This window comes from Hippopotamus amphibius, chromosome 2 (assembly GCF_030028045.1).
Source record: "Hippopotamus amphibius kiboko isolate mHipAmp2 chromosome 2, mHipAmp2.hap2, whole genome shotgun sequence".
In the NCBI taxonomy this organism is placed as follows: Eukaryota; Metazoa; Chordata; class Mammalia; order Artiodactyla; family Hippopotamidae; genus Hippopotamus; species Hippopotamus amphibius.
The window spans coordinates 120,858,925-120,873,032 of NC_080187.1; positions in this window are offsets into that span (position 1 = coordinate 120,858,925).

The window sequence follows — 14,108 nt, forward strand, 5'->3', positions numbered from 1 at the left end:
ATTTTCTGCACACAGGAGACACTTGGCACACACAATGTTTCCCCATGGAAAGCACTGTGAGAGAGAGTCGCTGCCAGGGATGCATGGCACTCTCCCATCGAAACCCTCCATGCAGCAGGCTGTCATCAATTCGGCTGCTTCCCTTGGTGGCTGGAGAGACTTCAGCTCCTCTGGAGGCTCTGGGTCAATTGTCACTCCCCTTCGAGGAAATGAGGCTTGTGAGTTGAGGTCCTTGTGAAGAAGGGCAAGCAGCATGCTCCGTGCAATGAGACGCACGTGTGGTGTGAGAGGCTTGGCAGCAGAGAAGAAGCAAGAGGGGCAGCCAGAGAGGGGATGTGCATGCAGCTTGAAGGCCCCAGATCTCCTGCATCCCAGCCAGGGAATGCCGGCTCTGCCCACCAGGTCCCATTCACAAGTGGGCACCCAGCTTGTGGATCTGCCCTTTCCCAGCCATGAAACCACACACAGGCTGCACCCTGAGCCCTGCCAAGGGTGAACTTTGCTCCCCGCATGGGATGAATGGCACGACTGTGTTAGGGGACAGAAGGCCCTAGGAGGCCTTCAGGGAGCTGCCATGGCATAGCAGTGCTCAGGCAAAAGCACTCTGCTTTCTGTAGGCTGGAAGAACCCTGCAGTATCTACTTGAGGCAGAGAGAGTTCAGCTAGACTATCCATGGCTGAAGGCAAAGCAGAGAGTTTTTTGGTGGAGCGCGGGCACCATCTGTTGGCCGACAAGCATGGGAGGAGAAGCCTCTCTCCAAATGAGTTCCTGAGGAGCTTTCCAAGCAGGAGGCACGCTGGCTCCAAAAGCTTCGAGAGTTCTGCTTAGGACTACCCTCCGGCAACAGAGTGGGTACCAAGGTCATGTGTTTTGGAAGGTTCTCAGAAACCACAGGGGAGGCTTTGGGCACCCAGTGCTCTCCGATGGAAAACGCTGCAGGGCCGAGCATCCATGAACTCCTCCAAGGCTTTGGATGGGAAAGATATCCATAGCAGAAGGCTCTCTGCCAAGTGCTGCAGGCCTTTGTGGATTGCGAAGCTGCAGCTGCCTTGCAGGCTTCTGGTCTAGGGGCGTGTGTGCCCCGGTCCACAATGCGTTAGGAGGAGCTCCTAGCAAGGGGCGAGCAAGCACCTCGTTTCCTTGGCATAGACTGGCCTGTGCACACAGAAGCCTGCCAGCAGTGAAGACAACGCAGACAGCAAGGGGGGGTGGCAGGCGGCTATGGGCCGGCAGGCGTCCTGCTTGAAAGTGGGGCCATGACTGTTTTGTGCTCAGGCCCCAGTGGCCACGTGCACACACAGCCTCTGGACCTGCAGCATCCCAGCAGTGCAAGAGACACACAGGCAACACCCTGGGTCCTTCTCAAATGAACAGCGCTCCAACAAGGTCCTCCTGGCTGGCAGTGGCCTAGGCCTGCACGGGCCCTAGGGTGGGCGTGCTGAGGCTGGGATGGGTCCTGACCAAGCAGGGCCCAGGGCAAGCCTGGGACTGGAGGCCAGGCTGCAGGCTCATTCCAGCTAGGGCCTGGTGCAGAGAGCCTTCAGCTGCGACTTCCAGGGGGAATGGTCAGCGCAGTGGCTTTTGCCTGCAATCCACGTTCCTCACTCGAGCCGCCCTGCCTGTGCGACCCACACTCCCTAGAAATGTGTTCCTGAGGCAGTTGGACAGTTGGGGAAGTGGAGGCTCACGGACCATGGGAGGCCTTCCTCGAACATTGCTCTGTGTCCAAAGAGGATTCCCTGCACTTCTGGTGCTGGGGAGAGATTTTCTGCACACAGGAGACACTTGGCACACACAATGTTTCCCCATGGAAAGCACTGTGAGAGAGAGTCGCCGCCAGGGTTGCATGGCACTCTCCCATCGAAGCCCTCCATGCAGCAGGCTGTCATAGACTCGGCTGCTGCCCTTGTTGTTTGGAGAGTCTGCAGCTCCTCTGGAGGCTCTGGAGCATTTCGCAGACCCCTCCAAGGAAATGAGGCTTGTGGGATGAGCTCCTTGCAAAGAATGGCAAGCATCCTGCTCCTTTCGATGAGACACACGTGTGGGGAGAGAGGCTTGGCAGCAGAGGAGAAGCAAGAGGGCAGCCAGGGAGGGGATGTGCACGCAGCTTGCAGGCCCCAGAGCTCCTGCTTCGCAAGCAGGGAATGACAGCTCGGCCCATCAGGCCCCATTCACATGTGGGCACCCAGCTTCCGGATCTGCCCTTTCCCAACCATGAAACTACACCCAGGCTGCACCGTGTGCCCTGTCAAGGTGGACCATTGCTCGCCAGGTGGGCTGAATGGCATGACTGTGTCAGGGGAGAGAAGGCCCTAGGAGGCCTTCGGGGACCTGCCACAACATAGCAGTGCTCAGGCAAAGGCACTCTGCTTTCTGTAGGCTGGATGCACACTGGAGTTTCTGCTTGAGGCAAGGAGAGCTCAGCTAGGCGAACCCTGGCTGAAGGCAAAGCAGAGAGTTTTTTGGTGGAGCACTGGCACCATCTGCTGGCCGACAAGCATGGGAGCAGAAGCCTTGCTCCAAATGAGTTCCTGAGGAGCTTTCCAAGCAGGAAGCACGCTGGCTCCAAAAGCTTAGAGAGTCTTGCTTAGGACTACCCTCCGGCAACAGACTGGGTGCCAAGGGCATGTGGGTTGGAGGGTGCTCGGAAGCCACAGGGGAGGTTTTGGGCACCCAGAGCTCTCCGATGGAAAACACTGCAGGCCCGAGCATCCATGAACTCCTGCAAGGCTTTGGAGTGGGAAAGCTGTGCATAGCAGAAGGCTCCCTGCCAAGTGCTGCAGGACTTTGTGGATGGTGAAGCTGCAGCTGCCTTGCAGGCTTCTGGTCCAGGGGCGTGTGTGCCCCAGACCAGAATGCATTAGCAGGACCTCCTAGCAAGCGGCATGCAAGCACCCAGTTTCCTTGGCCTAGACTTGCCTGTGCACACCCAGGCCTGTCAGCAGTGAAGACAGCGCAGACAGCAAGGGGAGGTTTCAGGCAGCTAAGGGCCAGCAGGCATCCTGCTTGCAAGTGGGGTCATGACTGTTTTGTGCTCAGGCCCCAGTGGCCACGTGCACACACAGCCTCTGGACCTGCAGCGTCCCAGCAGGGCAAGAGACACACAGGCAACACCCTGGGGCCTCCTCGAATGAATGGTAATCCATCAAGGTCCTGCTGGCTGGCAGTGGCCTAGGCCTGCACAGGCCCTAGGGAGGCCGTGCTGAGGCTGGGATGGGTCCCATCCTAGCAGGGCCCAGGGCAAGCCTGGGACTGGAGGCCAGGCTGCAGGCTCATTCCAGCTAGGGCCTGGTGCAGAGAGCCTTCAGCTGCGACTTCCAGGGGGAATGGTCAGCGCAGTGGCTTTTGCCTGCAATCCATGAGCCTCACTCGATCTGCCCTGCCTGTGCGACCCACACTCCCTAGAAGTGTGTTCCTGAGGCAGTTGGACAGTTGGGGAAGTGGAGGCTCACCCAGCATGGGAGGCCTGCCTAGAACATTGCTCTGGGTACAAAGACGGTTCCCTGCACCTCTGGCCCTGGGGAGAGATTTTCTGCACACAGGAGACACTTGGCACACACAGGGTTTCCCCATGGAAAGCACTGTGAGAGAGAGTCGCCGCCAGGGATGCATGGCACTCTCCCATCGAAGCCCTCCATGCAGCAGGCTGTCATCAATTCGGCTGCTTCCCTTGGTGGCTGGAGAGACTTCAGCTCCTCTGGAGGCTCTGGGTCAATTGTCACTCCCCTTCGAGGAAATGAGGCTTGTGAGTTGAGGTCCTTGTGAAGAAGGGCAAGCAGCATGCTCCGTGCAATGAGACGCACGTGTGGTGTGAGAGGCTTGGCAGCAGAGAAGAAGCAAGAGGGGCAGCCAGAGAGGGGATGTGCATGCAGCTTGAAGGCCCCAGATCTCCTGCATCCCAGCCAGGGAATGCCGGCTCTGCCCACCAGGTCCCATTCACAAGTGGGCACCCAGCTTGTGGATCTGCCCTTTCCCAGCCATGAAACCACACACAGGCTGCACCCTGAGCCCTGCCAAGGGTGAACTTTGCTCCCCGCATGGGATGAATGGCACGACTGTGTTAGGGGACAGAAGGCCCTAGGAGGCCTTCAGGGAGCTGCCATGGCATAGCAGTGCTCAGGCAAAAGCACTCTGCTTTCTGTAGGCTGGAAGAACCCTGCAGTATCTACTTGAGGCAGAGAGAGTTCAGCTAGGCTATCCATGGCTGAAGGCAAAGCAGAGAGTTTTTTGGTGGAGCGCTGGCACCATCTGTTGGCCGACAAGCATGGGAGGAGAAGCCTCTCTCCAAATGAGTTCCTGAGGAGCTTTCCAAGCAGGAGGCACGCTGGCTCCAAAAGCTTCGAGAGTTCTGCTTAGGACTACCCTCCGGCAACAGAGTGGGTACCAAGGTCATGTGTTTTGGAAGGTTCTCAGAAACCACAGGGGAGGCTTTGGGCACCCAGTGCTCTCCGATGGAAAACGCTGCAGGGCCGAGCATCCATGAACTCCTCCAAGGCTTTGGATGGGAAAGATATCCATAGCAGAAGGCTCTCTGCCAAGTGCTGCAGGCCTTTGTGGATTGCGAAGCTGCAGCTGCCTTGCAGGCTTCTGGTCTAGGGGCGTGTGTGCCCCGGTCCACAATGCGTTAGGAGGAGCTCCTAGCAAGGGGCGAGCAAGCACCTCGTTTCCTTGGCATAGACTGGCCTGTGCACACAGAAGCCTGCCAGCAGTGAAGACAACGCAGACAGCAAGGGGGGGTGGCAGGCGGCTATGGGCCGGCAGGCGTCCTGCTTGAGAGTGGGGCCATGACTGTTTTGTGCTCAGGCCCCAGTGGCCACGTGCACACACAGCCTCTGGACCTGCAGCATCCCAGCAGTGCAAGAGACACACAGGCAACACCCTGGGTCCTTCTCAAATGAACAGCGCTCCAACGAGGTCCTCCTGGCTGGCAGTGGCCTAGGCCTGCACGGGCCCTAGGGTGGCCGTGCTGAGGCTGGGATGGGTCCTGACCAAGCAGGGCCCAGGGCAAGCCTGGGACTGGAGGCCAGGCTGCAGGCTCATTCCAGCTAGGGCCTGGTGCAGAGAGCCTTCAGCTGCGACTTCCGGGGGAATGGTCAGCGCAGTGGCTTTTGCCTGCAATCCACGTTCCTCACTCGAGCCGCCCTGCCTGTGCGACCCACACTCCCTAGAAATGTGTTCCTGAGGCAGTTGGACAGTTGGGGAAGTGGAGGCTCACGCACCATGGGAGGCCTTCCTCGAACATTGCTCTGTGTCCAAAGAGGATTCCCTGCACTTCTGGTGCTGGGGAGAGATTTTCTGCACACAGGAGACACTTGGCACACACAATGTTTCCCCATGGAAAGCACTGTGAGAGAGAGTCGCCGCCAGGGTTGCATGGCACTCTCCCATCGAAGCCCTCCATGCAGCAGGCTGTCATAGACTCGGCTGCTGCCCTTGTTGTTTGGAGAGTCTGCAGCTCCTCTGGAGGCTCTGGAGCATTTCGCAGACCCCTCCAAGGAAATGAGGCTTGTGGGATGAGCTCCTTGCAAAGAATGGCAAGCATCCTGCTCCTTTCGATGAGACACACGTGTGGGGAGAGAGGCTTGGCAGCAGAGGAGAAGCAAGAGGGCAGCCAGGGAGGAGATGTGCACACAGCCTGCAGGCCCCAGAGCTCCTGCTTCGCAAGCAGGGAATGACAGCTCGGCCCATCAGGCCCCATTCACATGTGGGCACCCAGCTTCCAGATCTGCCCTTTCCCAACCATGAAACTACACCCAGGCTGCACCGTGTGCCCTGTCAAGGTGGACCATTGCTCGCCAGGTGGGCTGAATGGCATGACTGTGTCAGGGGAGAGAAGGCCCTAGGAGGCCTTCGGGGACCTGCCACAACATAGCAGTGCTCAGGCAAAGGCACTCTGCTTTCTGTAGGCTGGATGCACACTGGAGTTTCTGCTTGAGGCAAGGAGAGCTCAGCTAGGCGAACCCTGGCTGAAGGCAAAGCAGAGAGTTTTTTGGTGGAGCACTGGCACCATCTGCTGGCCGACAAGCATGGGAGCAGAAGCCTTGCTCCAAATGAGTTCCTGAGGAGCTTTCCAAGCAGGAAGCACGCTGGCTCCAAAAGCTTAGAGAGTCTTGCTTAGGACTACCCTCCGGCAACAGACTGGGTGCCAAGGGCATGTGGGTTGGAGGGTGCTCGGAAGCCACAGGGGAGGTTTTGGGCACCCAGAGCTCTCCGATGGAAAACACTGCAGGCCCGAGCATCCATGAACTCCTGCAAGGCTTTGGAGTGGGAAAGCTGTGCATAGCAGAAGGCTCCCTGCCAAGTGCTGCAGGACTTTGTGGATGGTGAAGCTGCAGCTGCCTTGCAGGCTTCTGGTCCAGGGGCGTGTGTGCCCCAGACCAGAATGCATTAGCAGGACCTCCTAGCAAGCGGCATGCAAGCACCCAGTTTCCTTGGCCTAGACTTGCCTGTGCACACCCAGGCCTGTCAGCAGTGAAGACAGCGCAGACAGCAAGGGGAGGTTTCAGGCAGCTAAGGGCCAGCAGGCATCCTGCTTGCAAGTGGGGTCATGACTGTTTTGTGCTCAGGCCCCAGTGGCCACGTGCACACACAGCCTCTGGACCTGCAGCGTCCCAGCAGGGCAAGAGACACACAGGCAACACCCTGGGGCCTCCTCGAATGAATGGTAATCCATCAAGGTCCTGCTGGCTGGCAGTGGCCTAGGCCTGCACAGGCCCTAGGGAGGCCGTGCTGAGGCTGGGATGGGTCCCATCCTAGCAGGGCCCAGGGCAAGCCTGGGACTGGAGGCCAGGCTGCAGGCTCATTCCAGCTAGGGCCTGGTGCAGAGAGCCTTCAGCTGCGACTTCCAGGGGGAATGGTCAGCGCAGTGGCTTTTGCCTGCAATCCATGAGCCTCACTCGATCTGCCCTGCCTGTGCGACCCACACTCCCTAGAAGTGTGTTCCTGAGGCAGTTGGACAGTTGGGGAAGTGGAGGCTCACCCAGCATGGGAGGCCTGCCTAGAACATTGCTCTGGGTACAAAGACGGTTCCCTGCACCTCTGGCCCTGGGGAGAGATTTTCTGCACACAGGAGACACTTGGCACACACAGGGTTTCCCCATGGAAAGCACTGTGAGAGAGAGTCGCCGCCAGGGATGCATGGCACTCTCCCATCGAAGCCCTCCATGCAGCAGGCTGTCATCAATTCGGCTGCTTCCCTTGGTGGCTGGAGAGACTTCAGCTCCTCTGGAGGCTCTGGGTCAATTGTCACTCCCCTTCGAGGAAATGAGGCTTGTGAGTTGAGGTCCTTGTGAAGAAGGGCAAGCAGCATGCTCCGTGCAATGAGACGCACGTGTGGTGTGAGAGGCTTGGCAGCAGAGAAGAAGCAAGAGGGGCAGCCAGAGAGGGGATGTGCATGCAGCTTGAAGGCCCCAGATCTCCTGCATCCCAGCCAGGGAATGCCGGCTCTGCCCACCAGGTCCCATTCACAAGTGGGCACCCAGCTTGTGGATCTGCCCTTTCCCAGCCATGAAACCACACACAGGCTGCACCCTGAGCCCTGCCAAGGGTGAACTTTGCTCCCCGCATGGGATGAATGGCACGACTGTGTTAGGGGACAGAAGGCCCTAGGAGGCCTTCAGGGAGCTGCCATGGCATAGCAGTGCTCAGGCAAAAGCACTCTGCTTTCTGTAGGCTGGAAGAACCCTGCAGTATCTACTTGAGGCAGAGAGAGTTCAGCTAGGCTATCCATGGCTGAAGGCAAAGCAGAGAGTTTTTTGGTGGAGCGCTGGCACCATCTGTTGGCCGACAAGCATGGGAGGAGAAGCCTCTCTCCAAATGAGTTCCTGAGGAGCTTTCCAAGCAGGAGGCACGCTGGCTCCAAAAGCTTCGAGAGTTCTGCTTAGGACTACCCTCCGGCAACAGAGTGGGTACCAAGGTCATGTGTTTTGGAAGGTTCTCAGAAACCACAGGGGAGGCTTTGGGCACCCAGTGCTCTCCGATGGAAAACGCTGCAGGGCCGAGCATCCATGAACTCCTCCAAGGCTTTGGATGGGAAAGATATCCATAGCAGAAGGCTCTCTGCCAAGTGCTGCAGGCCTTTGTGGATTGCGAAGCTGCAGCTGCCTTGCAGGCTTCTGGTCTAGGGGCGTGTGTGCCCCGGTCCACAATGCGTTAGGAGGAGCTCCTAGCAAGGGGCGAGCAAGCACCTCGTTTCCTTGGCATAGACTGGCCTGTGCACACAGAAGCCTGCCAGCAGTGAAGACAACGCAGACAGCAAGGGGGGGTGGCAGGCGGCTATGGGCCGGCAGGCGTCCTGCTTGAGAGTGGGGCCATGACTGTTTTGTGCTCAGGCCCCAGTGGCCACGTGCACACACAGCCTCTGGACCTGCAGCATCCCAGCAGTGCAAGAGACACACAGGCAACACCCTGGGTCCTTCTCAAATGAACAGCGCTCCAACGAGGTCCTCCTGGCTGGCAGTGGCCTAGACCTGCACGGGCCCTAGGGTGGCCGTGCTGAGGCTGGGATGGGTCCTGACCAAGCAGGGCCCAGGGCAAGCCTGGGACTGGAGGCCAGGCTGCAGGCTCATTCCAGCTAGGGCCTGGTGCAGAGAGCCTTCTGCTGCGACTTCCGGGGGAATGGTCAGCGCAGTGGCTTTTGCCTGCAATCCACGTTCCTCACTCGAGCCGCCCTGCCTGTGCGACCCACACTCCCTAGAAATGTGTTCCTGAGGCAGTTGGACAGTTGGGGAAGTGGAGGCTCACGCACCATGGGAGGCCTTCCTCGAACATTGCTCTGTGTCCAAAGAGGATTCCCTGTACTTCTGGTGCTGGGGAGAGATTTTCTGCACACAGGAGACACTTGGCACACACAATGTTTCCCCATGGAAAGCACTGTGAGAGAGAGTCGCCGCCAGGGTTGCATGGCACTCTCCCATCGAAGCCCTCCATGCAGCAGGCTGTCATAGACTCGGCTGCTGCCCTTGTTGTTTGGAGAGTCTGCAGCTCCTCTGGAGGCTCTGGAGCATTTCGCAGACCCCTCCAAGGAAATGAGGCTTGTGGGATGAGCTCCTTGCAAAGAATGGCAAGCATCCTGCTCCTTTCGATGAGACACACGTGTGGGGAGAGAGGCTTGGCAGCAGAGGAGAAGCAAGAGGGCAGCCAGGGAGGAGATGTGCACACAGCCTGCAGGCCCCAGAGCTCCTGCTTCGCAAGCAGGGAATGACAGCTCGGCCCATCAGGCCCCATTCACATGTGGGCACCCAGCTTCCAGATCTGCCCTTTCCCAACCATGAAACTACACCCAGGCTGCACCGTGTGCCCTGTCAAGGTGGACCATTGCTCGCCAGGTGGGCTGAATGGCATGACTGTGTCAGGGGAGAGAAGGCCCTAGGAGGCCTTCGGGGACCTGCCACAACATAGCAGTGCTCAGGCAAAGGCACTCTGCTTTCTGTAGGCTGGATGCACACTGGAGTTTCTGCTTGAGGCAAGGAGAGCTCAGCTAGGCGAACCCTGGCTGAAGGCAAAGCAGAGAGTTTTTTGGTGGAGCACTGGCACCATCTGCTGGCCGACAAGCATGGGAGCAGAAGCCTTGCTCCAAATGACTTCCTGAGGAGCTTTCCAAGCAGGAAGCACGCTGGCTCCAAAAGCTTAGAGAGTCTTGCTTAGGACTACCCTCCGGCAACAGACTGGGTGCCAAGAGCATGTGGGTTGGAGGGTGCTCGGAAGCCACAGGGGAGGTTTTGGGCACCCAGAGCTCTCCGATGGAAAGCACTGCAGACCCGAGCATCCATAAACTCTTGCAAGGCTTTGGAGTGGGAAAGCTGTGCATAGCAGAAGGCTCCCTGCCAAGTGCTGCAGGACTTTGTGGATGGTGAAGCTGCAGCTGCCTTGCAGGCTTCTGGTCCAGGGGCGTGTGTGCCCCAGACCAGAATGCATTAGGAGGACCTCCTAGCAAGCCGCATGCAAGCACCCAGTTTCCTTGGCCTAGACTTGCCTGTGCACACCCAGGCCTGTCAGCAGTGAAGACAGCGCAGACAGCAAGCGGAGGTTTCAGGCAGCTAAGAGCCAGCAGGCATCCTGCTTGCAAGTGGGGTCATGACTGTTTTGTGCTCAGGCCCCAGTGGCCACGTACACACACAGCCTCTGGACCTGCAGCGTCCCAGCAGGGCAAGAGACACACAGACAACACCCTGGGGCCTCCTCGAATGAACGGTAATCCATCGAGGTCCTGCTGGCTGGCAGTGGCCTAGGCCTGCACAGGCCCTAGGGAGGCCGTGCTGAGGCTTGGATGGGTCCTGACCAAGCAGGGCCCAGGGCAAGCCTGGGACTGGAGGCCAGGCTGCAGGCTCATTCCAGCTAGGGCCTGGTGCAAAGAGCCTTCAGCTGCGACTTCCAGGGGGAATGGTCAGCGCAGTGGCTTTTGCCTGCAATCCATGAGCCTCACTCGATCTGCCCTGCCTGTGCGACCCACACTCCCTAGAAGTGTGTTCCTGAGTCAGTTGGACAGTTGGGGAAGTGGAGGCTCACCCAGCATGGGAGGCCTGCCTAGAACATTGCTCTGGGTACAAAGACGGTTCCCTGCACCTCTGGCCCTGGGGAGAGATTTTCTGCACACAGGAGACACTTGGCACACACAATGTTTCCCCATGGAATGCACTGTCAGAGAGAGTCGCCGCCAGGGATGCATGGCACTCTCCCATCGAAACCCTCCATGCAGCAGGCTGTCATCAATTCGGCTGCTTCCCTTGGTGGCTGGAGAGACTTCAGCTCCTCTGGAGGCTCTGGGTCAATTGTCACTCCCCTTCGAGGAAATGAGGCTTGTGAGTTGAGGTCCTTGTGAAGAAGGGCAAGCAGCATGCTCCGTGCAATGAGACGCACGTGTGGTGTGAGAGGCTTGGCAGCAGAGAAGAAGCAAGAGGGGCAGCCAGAGAGGGGATGTGCATGCAGCTTGAAGGCCCCAGATCTCCTGCATCCCAGCCAGGGAATGCCGGCTCTGCCCACCAGGTCCCATTCACAAGTGGGCCCCCAGCTTGTGGATCTGCCCTTTCCCAGCCATGAAACCACACACAGGCTGCACCCTGAGCCCTGCCAAGGGTGAACTTTGCTCCCCGCATGGGATGAATGGCACGACTGTGTTAGGGGACAGAAGGCCCTAGGAGGTCTTCAGGGAGCTGCCATGGCATAGCAGTGCTCAGGCAAAAGCACTCTGCTTTCTGTAGGCTGGAAGAACCCTGCAGTATCTACTTGAGGCAGAGAGAGTTCAGCTAGGCTATCCATGGCTGAAGGCAAAGCAGAGAGTTTTTTGGTGGAGCGCTGGCACCATCTGTTGGCCGACAAGCATGGGAGGAGAAGCCTCTCTCCAAATGAGTTCCTGAGGAGCTTTCCAAGCAGGAGGCACGCTGGCTCCAAAAGCTTCGAGAGTTCTGCTTAGGACTACCCTCCGGCAACAGAGTGGGTACCAAGGTCATGTGTTTTGGAAGGTTCTCAGAAACCACAGGGGAGGCCTTGGGCACCCAGTGCTCTCCGATGGAAAACGCTGCAGGGCCGAGCATCCATGAACTCCTCCAAGGCTTTGGATGGGAAAGATATCCATAGCAGAAGGCTCTCTGCCAAGTGCTGCAGGCCTTTGTGGATTGCGAAGCTGCAGCTGCCTTGCAGGCTTCTGGTCTAGGGGCGTGTGTGCCCCGGTCCACAATGCGTTAGGAGGAGCTCCTAGCAAGGGGCGAGCAAGCACCTCGTTTCCTTGGCATAGACTGGCCTGTGCACACAAAAGCCTGCCAGCAGTGAAGACAACGCAGACAGCAAGGGGGAGTGGCAGGCGGCTATGGGCCAGCAGGCGTCCTGCTTGAAAGTGGGGCCATGACTGTTTTGTGCTCAGGCCCCAGTGGCCACGTGCACACACAGCCTCTGGACCTGCAGCGTCCCAGCAGTGCAAGAGACACACAGGCAACACCCTGGGTCCTTCTCGAATGAACAGCGCTCCAACGAGGTCCTCCTGGCTGGCAGTGGCCTAGGCCTGCACGGGCCCTAGGGTGGCCGTGCTGAGGCTGGGATGGGTCCTGACCAAGCAGGGCCCAGGGCAAGCCTGGGACTGGAGGCCAGGCTGCAGGCTCATTCCAGCTAGGGCCTGGTGCAGAGAGCCTTCAGCTGCGACTTCCAGGGGGAATGGTCAGCGCAGTGGCTTTTGCCTGCAATCCACGTTCCTCACTCGAGCCGCCCTGCCTGTGCGACCCACACTCCCTAGAAATGTGTTCCTGAGGCAGTTGGACAGTTGGGGAAGTGGAGGCTCACGCACCATGGGAGGCCTTCCTAGAACATTGCTCTGTGTCCAAAGAGGATTCCCTGCACTTCTGGTGCTGGGGAGAGATTTTCTGCACACAGGAGACACTTGGCACACACAATGTTTCCCCATGGAAAGCACTGTGAGAGAGAGTCGCCGCCAGGGTTGCATGGCACTCTCCCATCGAAGCCCTCCATGCAGCAGGCTGTCATAGACTCGGCTGCTGCCCTTGTTGTTTGGAGAGTCTGCAGCTCCTCTGGAGGCTCTGGAGCATTTCGCAGACCCCTCCAAGGAAATGAGGCTTGTGGGATGAGCTCCTTGCAAAGAATGGCAAGCATCCTGCTCCTTTCGATGAGACACACGTGTGGGGAGAGAGGCTTGGCAGCAGAGGAGAAGCAAGAGGGCAGCCAGGGAGGGGATGTGCACGCAGCTTGAAGGCCCCAGAGCTCCTGCTTCGCAAGCAGGGAATGACAGCTCGGCCCATCAGGCCCCATTCACATGTGGGCACCCAGCTTCCGGATCTGCCCTTTCCCAACCATGAAACTACACCCAGGCTGCACCGTGTGCCCTGTCAAGGTGGACCATTGCTCGCCATGTGGGCTGAAAGGCACGACTGTGTCAGGGGAGAGAAGGCCCTAGGAGGCCTTCGGGGACCTGCCACAACATAGCAGTGCTCAGGCAAAGGCACTCTGCTTTCTGTAGGCTGGATGCACACTGGAGTTTCTGCTTGAGGCAAGGAGAGCTCAGCTAGGCGAACCCTGGCTGAAGGCAAAGCAGAGAGTTTTTTGGTGGAGCGCTGGCACCATCTGCTGGCCGACAAGCATGGGAGCAGAAGCCTCGCTCCAAATGAGTTCCTGAGGAGCTTTCCAAGCAGGAGGCACGCTGGCTCCAAAAGCTTAGAGAGTCTTGCTTAGGACTACCCTGCGGCAACAGACTGGGTGCCAAGGGCATGTGGGTTGGAGGGTGCTCGGAAGCCACAGGGGAGGTTTTGGGCACCCAGAGCTCTCCGATGGAAAACACTGCAGGCCCGAGCATCCATGAACTCCTGCAAGGCTTTGGAGTGGGAAAGCTGTGCATAGCAGAAGGCTCCCTGCCAAGTGCTGCAGGACTTTGTGGATGGTGAAGCTGCAGCTGCCTTGCAGGCTTCTGGTCCAGGGGCGTGTGTGCCCCAGACCAGAATGCATTAGGAGGACCTCCTAGCAAGCGGCATGCAAGCACCCAGTTTCCTTGGCCTAGACTTGCCTGTGCACACCCAGGCCTGTCAGCAGTGAAGACAGCGCAGACAGCAAGCGGAGGTTTCAGGCAGCTAAGAGCCAGCAGGCATCCTGCTTGCAAGTGGGGTCATGACTGTTTTGTGCTCAGGCCCCAGTGGCCACGTGCACACACAGCCTCTGGACCTGCAGCGTCCCAGCAGGGCAAGAGACACACAGGCAACACCCTGGGGCCTCCTCGAATGAATGGTAATCCATCGAGGTCCTGCTGGCTGGCAGTGGCCTAGGCCTGCACAGGCCCTAGGGAGGCCGTGCTGAGGCTGGGATGGGTCCCATCCTAGCAGGGCCCAGGGCAAGCCTGGGACTGGAGGCCAGGCTGCAGGCTCATTCCAGCTAGGGCCTGGTGCAGAGAGCCTTCAGCTGCGACTTCCAGTGGGAATGGTCAGCGCAGTGGCTTTTGCCTGCAATCCATGAGCCTCACTCGATCTGCCCTGCCTGTCAGACCCACACTCCCTAGAAGTGTGTTCCTGAGGCAGTTGGACAGTTGGGGAAGTGGAGGCTCACCCAGCATGGGAGGCCTGCCTAGAACATTGCTCTGGGTACAAAGACGGTTCCCTGCACCTCTGGCCCTGGGGAG